This window comes from Loxodonta africana, chromosome 4, assembly GCF_030014295.1.
Source record: "Loxodonta africana isolate mLoxAfr1 chromosome 4, mLoxAfr1.hap2, whole genome shotgun sequence".
In the NCBI taxonomy this organism is placed as follows: Eukaryota; Metazoa; Chordata; class Mammalia; order Proboscidea; family Elephantidae; genus Loxodonta; species Loxodonta africana.
Window position 1 is genome coordinate 69,376,787 of NC_087345.1, and position 14,466 is coordinate 69,391,252.

Below are 14,466 nucleotides of genomic sequence, written 5' to 3' on the forward strand. Positions count from 1 at the left end.
CCTGGCAGGAACTAATCACATGGTCACACCAGATGCAATGAAGACTGAAAATACAGTCCATGACTCGGCAGCTGTCTCTCAGTGATAATTAATACTGTTGAAGGAGGGAGAAAAATGTTTGACCTCTGCTACAGGATTAGCTGTACTACCCAGGGGGGGAAAATATTCTTTTGAAAAATCATCAAGGTTTATAAAGAAAGTATAAAATTTTCGAGAAAAAATGAAGAGATTCCTTACATATATGTAAGAAAACAATAATAGCAAAATTTTTTGTGGACTAGCAATACAATATTTATTCTCTGCACCAAAATGAAGTCAAATATTAAAATTTGATATGTGGATCATAAAATGGAAGATTTAATCTTTGCTCATGAGTTGTAGTTTCTACACACCAAATTCAGCAGCATTTTTGATGTACACTTGAAGAGAAATTCACCGCAATAAAAACTTAATTTTAGGAGAACAAATTATAATTATTTTTCTTTTTATGTGTATTTAATGTCATTTGTTAAAATGGCATTACTATATTCAGAATAAAAACATTATTTTAAAAATCATATGTACACTTGCCCCTTTTATCATTAAAAGATGTTTTTGAACATCATTATAATAATGATGTTTAATCATATAAAAATTAAAAAAAGTTATTTTATTTTAGAGAATATTTAATGTGTATTTGATAGTGTTATCAAATGAAAACAGTTGTTTTATATGGCAATAATAATCAAAAGTTGCTGATAAGAAATAATTTTCAAATGCCATTTGATTTTTTTTTAACGAACCAAATAAAATAGGGTATTACTCTCTTGCACAAAGTTTTGTTTCGGTTAGATTTTAAAGTATTATTTATCATACGCAGACTGCAGTATGATGGATCGCTTTTGTGTGGCCTTTCTCACCATGGTCTTGTAACTCCCATTCAAATGATTGGGTGGTACTGTGCAAATACGGTAATTGTGGCCCACCAAGGGGATTGCTGACGTTCATTCAAAAGTGGCTGCAGCAGTATATCCACACAGAACTGCCAGAAATTCAAGCTGGATTCAGAAGAGGACATGGAACGAGGGATATCATTGCTAATGTCAGATCCTGGCTGAAAGCAGAGAATAGCAGTAAGATGTTCACCAGTGTTTTATTGACTCTGCTAAGGCATTTGACTATGTGGATCATAACAAATTATGGATAATGTTGTGAAGAATGGGAATTCCGGAGCATAATTAAATGCTCATGAGGAACCTGTACATAGATCAAAAGACAGCCATTCGAACAGAACGAGGGAATACTGCGTGCTTTAAAGTCAGGAAAGGTGTGTGTTAGGGTGGTATCCTTTCACCATACCATTCAATCTGTATGCTGAGCAAATAATCCAAGAAGCTGGACTATATGAAGAAGAACGGGGCATCAAGATTGGAGGAAGACTCATTAACAACCTGTGTTATGCAGGTAACACAACCTTGCTTGCTGAAAGTGGACTTGAAGCACTTAACTGATGAAGATCAAAGACCACAGCCTTCAGTACGGATTACATTCAACATAAAGAAAACGAAAGTCCTCACAACTGGACCAAAGAGCAACATCATGATAAACAGGGAAAAGATTGAAGTTGTCAAGGATTTCGTTTTACTTGGATCCACAATCAACAGCCGTGGAAGTAGCAGTCAAGAAATCAAAAAGCACATTGCATTGGGCAAATCTGCTGCAAAAGACCTTTTTAAAGTGTTGAAAAGCAAAGATGACACCTTGAAGGTTAAGGTGCGCCTGACCTAGGCCATGGCATTTTCAATCGCATCATATGCATGTGAAAGCTGGGCAATGAATAAGGAAGGCTGAAGATGAATTGATGCCTTTAAATTGTGGTTTTGTCAAAGAATACTGAATATACCATGGACTGCCAAAAGAACGAACAAATCTGTCTTGGAAGAAGTATGCTCAGAATGCTCCTTGGGAGCAAGGATGGTGAGACTACATCTCACATACTTTGAACATGTTATCAGGAGGGATCAGTCCCTGGAGAAGGGCATTACCCTTGGTAAAGTAGAGGGTCAGAGACAAAGAGGAAGACCCTCAAGGAGATGGATTGACAGTGGCTGCAACAACAAGCTCAAGCATAACAACAATTGTGGAGATGACGCAGGAGTGAGCAGTACTTCAGTCTGCTGTACACAGGGTTGCTATGAGTCGGAGTCAACCGATGTCACCTAACAACAACAACAAGAAAGGGATTAGCCCATTTTGCCATCCCACTGGGCTTGAAATGAGTCATTCCAGAGGCAGGAAAAAGAGTCCCACCACCACCAAGGAAGAACAGCCAGGAGCAGAGAGCTCATCCTCTGGACCTGGGGTCCCTGAACTGAGAAGCTCTTGGACCCAGAAGACAGAGAACTGTAACACTGAAGATGTGGTGGCAGAGAAACTGCAGCAGGAGAGACCAGCAGAAGACAGTGCAATGGGCTTCCCAGCCCAGGGAGCAAGAAAGCTGGGTGCCTTCAGGCAGGAGGCTTGCTGGAAAAGTAGGGTGCACTTGGTGTAGCTAGGTTTACCCACCCACAGAGCTAGAGCTGAGTACATTTGGGCCGAGGCTTACTGGCGGAGTGGGGTGCCTCTGGGCACTTATTGGCAGAGCTAAGAGAGCTTTTTAACACCTGCCTAAGTAGGACAGAGGCCAAAGGCCAGAGAGAGGTATGCCTGCGGGCACAGATGAAAAGAGGCTGTCCTGATCGAAGAACTGTATCCTGAGCGTTCTTGAACCTGAATTGTAACCTGTTAACCCACTGCCGTCAAGTCAACTCTGACTCATAGCCACCCTATAGGACAGAGTAGAACTGCCCCATAGGGTTTCCAAGGAGTGTCTGATGGATTCGAACTGCCAGCCTTTTGGTTAGCAGCCCTGCAATTTAACCACTGCACCACCAGGGCTCCAAAATCCATACAGGGATTTACAAAATACTTTAGAAGTCTATAAAGATTTTGAAATAGTCTTCAGCGTTTCTAAGGTTTTTTTTTTTATTAACTTTTATTAAGCTTCAAGTGAACGTTTACAAATCCAATCAGTCTGTCACATATAAGTTTACACACATCTTACTCCGTACTCCCACCTGCTCTCCCCCTATTAAGTCAGCCCTTTCAGTCTCTCCTTTCGTGACTATTTTGCCAGCTTCCCTCTCTCTCTATCCTCCCATCCCCCCTCCAGACAAGAGTTGCCAACACACTCTCAAGTGTCCACCTGATACAATTAGCTCGCTCTTCATCAGCATCTCTCTCCCACCCGCTGACCAGTCCCTTTCATGTCTGATGAGTTGTCTTCGGGGATGGCTCCCGTCCTGTGCTGACAGAAGGTCTGGGGAGCGTGGCCACCAGGATTCCTCTAGTCTCAGTCAGACCATTAAGTATGGTCTTTTTATGAGAATTTGGGGTCTGCATCCCACTGATCTCCTGCTCCCTCAGGGGTTCTCTGTTGTGCTCCCTGTCAGGGCAGTCATCGGTTGTGGCCAGGCACCAACTAGTTGTTCTGGTCTCAGGATATTGTAGGTCTCTGGTTCATGTGGCCCTTTCTGTCTCTTGGGCTCCTAGTTGTCGTGTGACCTTGGTGTTCTTCATTTTCCTTTGCTCCAGGTGGGTTGAGACCAATTGATGCATCTTAGATGGCCGCTTGTTAGCATTTAAGACCCCAGATGCCACATTTCAAAGTGGGATGCAGAATGTTTTCATAATAGAATTATTTTGCCAATTGACTTAGAAGTCCCCTCAAACCATGTTCCCCAGACCCCCGCCCCTGCTCCGCTGACCTTTGAAGCATTCATTTTATCCCGGAAACTTCTTTGCTTTTGGTCCAGTCCAATTGAGCTGACCTTCCATGTATTGAGTGTTGTCTTTCCCTTCACCCAAAGCAGTTCTTGTCTACTGATTAATCAATAAAAAACCCTCTCCCTCCCTCCCTCCCTCCCTCCCGCCTTCGTAACCACAAAAGTATGTGTTCTTCTCAGTTTTTACTATTTCTCAAGATCTTATAATAGTGGTCTTATACAATATTTGTCCTTTTGCCTCTGACTAATTTTGCTCAGCATAATGCCTTCCAGGTTCCTCCATGTTATGAAATGTTTCAGAGATTCGTCACTGTTCTTTATCGATGCGTAGTAGTCCATTGTGTGAATATACCACAATTTATTTACCCATTCATCCGTTGACGGACACCTTGGTTGTTTCCAGCTTTTTGCTATTGTAAACAGAGCTGCAATAAACATGGGTGTGCATATATCTGTTTGTGTGAAGGCTCTTGTATCTCTAGGGTATATTCTGAGGAGTGGGATTTCTGGGTTGTATGGTAGTTCTATTTCTAACTGTTTAAGATAACGCCAGATAGATTTCCAAAGTGGTTGTACCATTTTACATTCCCACCAGCAGTGTATAAGAGTTCCAATCTCTCCGCAGCCTCTCCAACATTTATTATTTTGTGTTTTTTGGATTAATGCCAGCCTTGTTGGAGTGAGATGGAATCTCATCGTAGTTTTAATTTGCATTTCTCTAACGGCTAATGATCGAGAGCATTTTCTCATGTATCTGTTGGCTGCCTGAATATCTTCTTTAGTGAAATGTGTGTTCATATCCTTTGCCCACTTCTTGATTGGGTTGTTTGTCTTTTTGTGGTTGAGTTTTGACAGAATCATGTAGATTTTAGAGATCAGGCGCTGGTCTGAGATGTCATAGCTGAATATTCTTTCCCAGTCTGTAGGTGGTCTTTTTACTCTTTTGGTGAAGTCTTTAGATGAGCATAGGTGTTTGATTTTTAGGAGCTCCCAGTTATCTGGTTTCTCTTCATCATTTTTGGTAATGTTTTGTATTCTGTTTATGCCTTGTATTAGGGCTCCTAGGGTTGTCCCTATTTTTTCTTCCATGATCTTTATCGTTTTAGTCTTTATGTTTAGGTCTTTGATTCGCTTGGAGTTAGTTTTTGTGCATGGTGTGAAGTATGGGTCCTGTTTCATTCTTTTGCAAATGGATATCCAGTTATGCCAGCACCATTTGTTAAAAAGACTATCTTTTCCCCAATTGACTGACACTGGTCCTTTGTCAAGTATCAGCTGCTCATACGTGGATGGATTTATATCTGGGTTCTCAATTCTGTTCCATTGGTCTATGTGCCTGTTGTTGTACCAGTACCAGGCTGTTTTGACTACTATGGCTGTATAATAGGTTCTAAAATCAGGTAGAGTGAGGCCTCCCACTTTCTTCTTCTTTTTCAGTAGTGCTTTGCTTATCCGGGGCTTCTTTCCCTTCCATATGAAATTGGTGATTTGTTTCTCTATCCCCTTCAAATATGACATTGGAATTTGGATCGGAAGTGCGTTATATGTATAGATGGCTTTTGGTAGAATAGACAGTTTTAGTATGTTAAGTCTTCCTATCCATGAGCAAGGTATGTTTTTCCACTTAAGTATGTCCTTTTGAATTTCTTGTAGTACTACTTTGTAGTTCTTTGTATAGGTCTTTTACATCCTTGGTAAGATTTATTCCTAAGTATCTTATCTTCTTGGGGGCTACTGTGAATGGTATTGATTTGGTTATTTCCTCTTCGGTGTTCTTTTTGTTGATGTAGAGGAATCCAAGTGATTTTTGTATGTTTATTTTATAACCTGAGACTCTGCCAAACTCTTCTATTAGTTTCAGTAGTTTTCTGGAGGATTCCTTAGGGTTTTCTGTGTATAAGATCATGTCATCTGCAAATAGTGATAACTTTACTTCCTCCTTGCCAATCCGGATACCCTTTATTTCTTTGTCTAGCCTAATTGCCCTGGCTAGGACTTCAAGTACGATGTTGAGTAAGAGCGGTGATAAAGGGCATCCTTGTCTGGTTCCCGTTCTCAAGGGAAATGCTTTCAGGTTCTCTCCATTTAAAGTGATATTGGCTGTTGGCTTTGCATAGATGCCCTTTATTATGTTGAGGAATTTTCCTTCGATTCCTATTTTGGTAAGAGTTTTTATCATAAATGGGTGTTGGACTTTGTCAAATGCCTTTTCTGCATCAATTGATAAGATCATGTGGTTTTTGTCTTTTGTTTTATTTATGTGATGGATTACATTAATGGTTTTTCTGATATTAAACCAGCCTTGCATACCTGGTATAAATCCCACTTGATCAGGGTGAATTATTTTTTTGATGTGTTGTTGGATTCTATTGGCTAGAATTTTGTTGAGGATATTTGCATCTATGTTCATGAGGGATATAGGTCTACAATTTTCTTTTTTTGTAATGTCTTTACCTGGTTTTGGTATCAGGGAGATGGTGGCTTCATAGAACGAGTTGGGTAGTATTCCGTCATTTTCTATGCTTTGGAATACCTTCAGAAGTAGTGGTGTTAACTCTTCTCTGAAAGTTTGGTAGAACTCTGCAGTGAAGCCGTCCGGGCCAGGGCTTTTTTTTGTTGGGAGTTTTTTGATTACCGTTTCAATCTCTTTTTTTGTTATGGGTCTATTTAGTTGTTCTACTTCTGAATGTTTTAGTTTAGGTAGGTAGTGTTTTTCCAAGAATTCATCCATTTCTTCTAGGTTTGCAAATTTGTTAGAGTACAATTTTGCATAGTAATCTGAAATGATTCTTTTAATTTCATTTGGTTCTGTTGTGATGTGGTCCTTCTCATTTCTCATTCCGGTTATTTGTTTCCTTTCCTGTATTTCTTTAGTCAGTCTAGCTAATGGTTTATCAATTTTGTTAATTTTTTCAAAGAACCAGCTTTTGGCTTTGTTAATTCTTTCAATTGTTTTTCTGTTCTCTAATTCATTTAGTTCGGCTCTAATTTTTATTATTTGTTTTCTTCTGGTGCCTGATGGGTTCTTTTGTTGCTCACTTTCTATTTGTTCAAGTTGTAGGGACAGTTCTCTGCTTTTGGCTCTTTCTTCTTTTTGTATGTGTGCATTTATCGATATAAATTGGCCTCTGAGCACTGCTTTTGCTGTGTCCCAGAGGTTTTGATAGGAAGTATTTTCATTCTCGTTGCTTTCTATGAATTTCCTTATTCCCTCCTTGATGTCTTCTATAACCCAGTCTTTTTTCAGGAGGGTATTGTGCATTTTCCAAGTATTTGATTTCTTTTCCCTAGTTTTTCTGTTATTGATTTCTAGTTTTATTGCCTTGTGGTCTGAGAAGATGCTTTGTAATATTTCGATGTTTTGGACTCTGCAAAGGTTTGTTTTATGACCTAATATGTGGTCTATTCTAGAGAATGTTCCATGTGCACTAGAAAAAAAAGTATACTTTGCAGCAGTTGGGTGGAGAGTTCTGTATAAGTCAATGAGGTCAAGTTGGTTGATTGTTGTAATTAGATCTTCCGTGTCTCTATTGAGCTTCTTACTAGATGTCCTGTCCTTCTCCGAAAGTGGTGTGTTGAAGTCTTCTACTATAATTGTGGAGGTGTCTATCTCACTTTTCAATTCTGTTAAAATTTGATTTATGTATCTTGCAGCCCTGTCATTGGGTGCATAAATATTTAATATGGTTATGTCTTCCTGATCAATTGTCCCTTTTATCATTATATAGTGTCCTTCTTTATCCTTTGTGGTGGATTTAAGTCTAAAGTCTATTTTGTCAGAAATTAATATTGCTACTCCTCTTCTTTTTTGCTTATTGTTTGCTTGATATATTTTTTTCCATCCTTTGAGTTTTAGTTTGTTTGTGTCTCTAAGTCTAAGGTGTGTCTCTTGTAGGCAGCATATAGATGGATCGTGTTTCTTTATCCAGTCCGTGACTCTCTGTCTCTTTATTGGTGCATTTAGTCCATTTACATTCAGGGTAATTATAGATAAATAAGTTTTTAGTGCTGTCATTTTGATGTCTTTTCATGTGTGTTGTTGGTAATTTCATTTTTCCACATACTTTTTTGTGCTGAGACGTTTTTCTTAGTAAATTGTGAGATCCTCATTTTCATAGTGTTTGACTTTATGTTAGTTGAGTCGTTACGTTTTTCTTGGCTTTTATCTTGAGTTCTGGAGTTGTTACACCTCTTCGTGGTTACCTTATTATTTACCCCTATTTCTCTAAGTAAAAACCTAATTTGTATCGTTCTATATCGCCTTGTGTCACTCTCCATCTGGCAGTTCAATGCCTCCTGTATTTAGTCCCTCTTTTTGATTATTGTGATTGTTTACCTATTGACTTCCATGATTCCCTGTTATGTGTATTATTATTATTTTAATTAATCTTAATTTGTTTGTTTTTGTGATTTCCCTATTTGAGTTGATATCAGGACATTCTGTTTTGTGACCTTGTATTGTGCTGGTATCTGATATTATTGGTTTTCTGACCAAACAATATCCTTTAGTATTTCTTGTAGCTTTGGTTTGGTTTTTGCAAATTCTCTAAACTTGTGTTTATCTGTAAATATCTTAATTTCACCTTCATATTTCAGAGAGAGTTTTGCTTGATATATGATCCTTGGCTGGCAGTTTTTCTCCTTCAGTGCTCTGTATATGTCGTCCCATTCCCTTCTTGCCTGCATGGTTTCTGCTGAGTAGTCTGAACTTATTCTTATTGATTCTCCCTTGAAGGAAACCTTTCTTTTCTCCCTGGCTGCTTTTAAAATTTTCTGTTTATCTTTGGTTTTGGTGAGTTTGATGATAATATGTCTTGGTGTTTTTCTTTTTGGATCAATCTTGAATGGGGTTCGATGAGCATCTTGGATAGATATCCTTTTGTCCTTTATGATGTCAGGGAAGTTTTGTGTCAGGAGTTCTTCAACTATTTTCTCTGTGTTTTCTGTCCTCCCTCCCTGTTCTGGGACTCCAATCACCCGCAAGTTATCCATCTTGATAGAGTCCCACATGATTCTCAGGGTTTCTTCATTTTTTTTTAATTCTTTTATCTGATTTTTTTTCCAGCTATGTTGGTGTTGATTCTCTGGTCCTCCAGATGTCCCAGTCTGCATTCTAATTGCTCGAGTCTGCTGCTCTGACTTCCTATTGCATTGTCTACTTCTGTAATTTTATTGTTAATCTTTTGGATTTCTACATGCTGTCTCTCTATGGATTCTTGCAACTTATTAATTTTTTCACTATGTTCTTGAATAATCTTTTTGAGTTCTTCAACAGTTTTATTGGTGTGTTCCTTGGCTTTTTCTGCAGTTTGCCTTATTTCATTTGTGATGTCTTGAAGCATTCTGTAAATTAGTTTTTTATATTGTGTATCTGATAATTCCAGGATTGTATCTTCATTTGGGAAAGATTTTGATTCTTTTGTTTGGGGGGTTGGAGAAGCTGTCATGCTCTGCTTCTTTATGTGGTTTGATATGGACTGCTGTCTCCGAGCCATCACTGGGAAACTAGTTTTTCCCGAAAATCCGCTAAAAAAAAAAATGCAGTCAGATCCCTATCAGAGTTCTCCCTCTGGCTCAGGCTATTCGGATGTTAAGGAAGCCGCCTGGGGAGGGTGGGGGAAGGATCAGAGAGATAGGAGAGTAGCATCTCAGAATATAGCCGGAGTTGCTTGTCTTGCTTGGAATGACTACTATATCTGAGATTTCCGTGGGGCGCGTCGCCTATTGTGTGCTGGCTGTGTGGAGATTGCCCCCGGGGGGTCTGGCCCACTGGAGTCACGGTCAGATCCTCCACTGCCAGCCTGGGACGGTGCACTCCCGACTCCAAAATCAGTCGCTGCTTCACGGGAACTCCCAGTACCGCCTGCCGCGTCGCCGTGCTGCCTCCGCAAACCAGCTGGGCTCCCCCCTGGGGTCAGCTCAGGCGAGGGGAGCTGCTCCCTGTGCCTGCGCCGCGACCACGCTTCCCGGCTGGGACGCCACTCTCCCCGCTCCAACACCCGTCACTGTCTCCTGGGGACTTCTCCCACCGGCTGCGTCGCCACGCCGCCCACCCGGGCCAACCGGCTGGGCCCCCTCCCGGGGTTAGTTCAGGGGGGTGGAGCAGCTCCCCGCGCCCGCGCCCTACCAAAATCCCGGTGGGACGGCTCCCTGGCTGGGACACTGCTCTTCCTGCTCCAAGACCAGTCACTGCCTCCCGGGGACTTTTCCCACCAGCTGCGCTGCCACGCCTCCCGCGCGAACCTGCTGGGCCCCCTCCTGGAATGAGTTTGGGGGCTAGGGCTGCGCCCCTTGTTTGTGCCGTCTGCCCCCCCGGGCTCTGCCCCAAATCGGGCGCCGAAGGTCACCTGACTGGTACGCTGGCTCCAGGCTCTGAAAACAATTGCTGCCTCCCCGTATTTGTTCGTTCTCTGTCTCTAAATCTGTGTTTGTTGTTCAGGGTTCATAGATTGTTATGTATGTGATCGATTCACTTGTTTTTCCGTGTCTTTGTTGCAAGAGGGATCCGCGGTAGCGTCCACCTAGTCCGCCATCTTGGCCCCACCTCCAGAGTTTCTAAGTTTTGAAAACATTATACTAATATCATAAAATTACCTTGTTCTAGAATTTTTTTTCTAGAAAGTGCTCTTCTCTTTTGACTTTTAAATATCAGCTATATCACTTATTTAATAACATTGTATTTTTACTGTCATTACTATGAAGAGCAAATTAATTCTGAGAGATTAGTATCTTACTGAGTGGCATAAGCTATTTTTGATATTTATTTCTAGAGAAAACTCCTTTCTATGCCCATTAAATCACTTCAGTTCCTCTACAGTTAATTAAAACTGTCCAGTTACTTGATCTTACATTTGCACACCTAAGGGTATTATTGAAGTCACCAAAATAAAATGACAAGTTCATTTCTGTAATTTATTCATTTATGCCTACTGAGGGGTTCCGGAATTTTATAGCTGGTATTTCAGTGAACAACAAATACTCATCATTTTTTTCCAACAAGGGCCTCAAACCCACAGGGGCAAAAAAAACAAGAGGAAAAACCAAAATAAAAAAATTTCAATTTCTGCTCCCATCCCCTACTACCAAAGATATAAAAGTTATGTTGAGCTTTCCAGTCTGGGAACATGGTATGTCTTTCCATTTACTTAGGTCTTCTTTTATTTCTTTCATCAGTATTTTATAATCTTCATAATAGAGCTCCTGTACATATTTTGTTAGACTTCTAATTATTTCATTCTCTTTGGAGTGGTTATAAATAGTAATGTGTTTGGTTTCAGTTTCTACATGTTGATTGTTCTGAATACAAAAACATAATTGATTTTTGCTTGCTGATCTTGTATCCTGCAACCTTGCTCAGCTCAGGTATTAGATCTAGGAGGTTTTTGTTTGTTCATTTGTTTGTTTGTTTTGTAGATTCCTTCGGATTTTCTACATGGACAATCATGTCATTTGCAATAAATAGAAGATTTATTTTTTCCTTTCCAATTTGTATATCTTTTCTTTTTCTTGCCTTATTGAAGTGGCTAGAACTTCCAGTACCATGCTGAATAGGAATGATGAGAACAGATACACTTGCTTAGTTCCTGACCTTAGGGGGAATACATTCAGTCTTTCACCATTAAGTATGATGTTAGCTGTAGGTTTCTTGTTGATGTTCTTTTTCAAACTGAGATAATTTCCCTTTATTCCTAACTTGCTGTGAATGTTTATTATAAGAGGCTGTTGGACTATGTGAAATACCTCTGAATTAATTAATATGATCACTTTTTCTTCTTTAGCCTGTTGGGTGGATGGATTACATTGACTGACTTTTTAATCAGCCTCACATACATGCAATAAATCCCAGTTGGGATTTTATTTTATTCCCATGCATATAACTTTTTATATATTGTTAGATTCAATTTGCTAATATTTTGTTGAGAATTTTTGCATCTAAGTTCATGAGAAATATTGGTTGGCAAGTTTTTGTTTGTTTGTTTTTGTACTATCTTTGTCAGCTTTTGATATCAAGGTGATACTGACCTCCCAAGATGAGTTGGGAAGTGTTCTCTGGTTTCTTGGAAGAGACTGTGTTAAATTGGTGTTATTATTATTTTAATGTTTAGTAGAATTCCTCAGTAAAACCACCTGGGTCTGATGATTTGTTTTTGGGAAGCTCTTTAATTATGAATTCAGTTCCTTTAGTGGTTATAGGACTATTCAGATTATCTGTTTCTTCTTGGTTATGCTATTTTTTAACAGCTTCATTGATATGTAATTCACAAACCATGTAATTTAACCAATTTATACAATGTAAATTGTATTTAACAATACAGTTTGCAAATTGCAAATTGTATTTAACAATACAGTTTTAGTGTATTCAGAAATATGTGTAACCATCACTACAGTCAGTTTTATAACATTTTTATCATCTCAAAAAGAAACACCATACCCTTTAGCCATCACCCTCCTATTCCTGCACCACCCCAGCCCTAAACAACCACTAATCTATTTTCTGTCTGTCTAGATTAGCCTATTCTGAACTTTCCATATAAATGAAATCATATGAGGTATTTTGTTACTGCCTTCTTTCACTTAGGATAATATTTTCAAGGTTCATCCATATTTTTGTATGTATTAGTACTTCATTCCATTTTATGGTCAAATAATATTCCATTGTATCATTATACCACATTTTATTTATCCAATCATCAGTTTATGGACATTTGAGTTTTTTCCACATTTTGGCTATTGCAAATATGCTATTCTAAACATTGATATACAAGTTTTTGAGTAGACATATGTTTTCATTTTCTTGGGTATCAAGGATAGAATTGCTGGGTCATATGGTAACTCCATGTTTAATCTTTTGAGGAACTGCCACACTGTTTTCCAAAGTGGCTGCACCATTTTACATTACCACCAGCAATGTCCAAGTGTTCTAATTTCTCCACATCCTTGCCAACACTTGTTTCTGTTTGACTGTTGCTTTTTGGTGAAAAATATACACAAAACATACATCCATTCAACAATTTCTACATATTAGAAATTGATTACAGTCTTCATGTTGTGTCACCGTTTTCACTATCTTTTCCCATATTATTTCATCACCATTAACTTAGACTCACTGCCCCCTAAACTTCTCATTTGTGCTTTAGAATTACTATTGTCAATTTGATCTCATATAGATAATTCTTTGAGTTTAGTGCTCAAGGCAAACATTCTTTACTAATTGAGCTAAACTCTTTTTTGGTTTAAAGATGACTTCAGGAGATAGTTTTGTTTCAAGGTTTAAAGATTATTTGAGGGGAATAGATTCAGAGGTTCTTCCAGTTTCAATGGGGCCAGTAAGTCTGGGTTCCATAAGAATTTGAAATTCTAGTCCTCATTTTTGCCCTTTTGATCAAGATCCATCTTGAGTCCTTGATCAAAATGTTTAGTAATGGTAGCTGGGCACCATCCATCCAGTTCTTCTGGTCTCATGGCAAAGGAGTCAGTAGTTCATGGAGGCAATTAAACCTGCAGTCCAGTTCCTCATCCAATTCCTGGGCCGCCTTCTCTGCTGCCACAAACAAAGACCAATTGCTGTATATTCCATGGTCACTCACAAGCTTTTAAGACCCCAGGCACTACTCAACAAACTAGAAGGTAGAACAGAAACTAAAAACCATATTAGGCCAACTGACTAGGCTGTCCCACAAAACCACAGTCCTAAGCATTTGAACCAAAAATACTAATCCCATGAGGTATTTGGTTGTACCCAAATAGCATCAGCAGCTTCTCCTTTTTATTTTTTTAAATTTTTTAGGTTTTGTTGCTATGTTTGATTTTTCGGTAATAGTCATCTAAGTGGCTTTGAAGTAGTATCTCATCGTGGCTTTGATTTGCATTTCCTTGATGACTAATGATGCTGAGCACATTTTAATGTGTTTATTGGTTTATTTGTATGTCTTCACAGAAATGTTTATTCAGATCTTTAGTCTATTTTTTCTGTTGTAAGAATTATCAGTCTTAGATACAAGTTGCTTATCAGATATATGATTTGTACCTATTTTCTCCCATTCTGTCCATTTTCTTTTTACTGTCTTGATAGTGCCCTTTGAAGCACAAAAGTTTTCGTTTTGATGAAGTCAAATTTATTTTGTTGTTTGTGCTTTGGATGTCATTACTGCTATGTTTCAAGAGTTTTAGGACTTACATTTAGGTCTTTGATCCATTTTGAGTTAATTTTTGTATATGATGTGACCTAAGAGTTCAACTTCATTCTTTTGTTTGTGGCCTTACAGTTGTCCTCTGCACCGTTTGTTGAAAAGATCGTTTCCCCATTGAATGGGCTTGGCACGCTTGTTGAAAATCAGTTGAATATGGACATGAGTTTATATCTAGACTTTCAATTCTAGCCCATTGCTCTGTATGTTTACCCTTATGCCAGTACCATGCTGTATTCATTACTACTCCTTTGTAAGTTTTGAAATCAGAAAGTGTGAGTCCTCCAAATTTGTTCTTCTTTTTCAAGAGATTCTTGGCTATCTTGGGTTCCTTGCAATTCCATACGAATTTTAGAATCAGCTTGTCAATTTCTACAAAGAAGTCGCCTGGAATTCTCATGTGGATTGTGCTAAATCTGTAGACCAATTTGGTGGGAGGATATTGTCATCTTAGCAACATTAAGTCTTGTAATCCA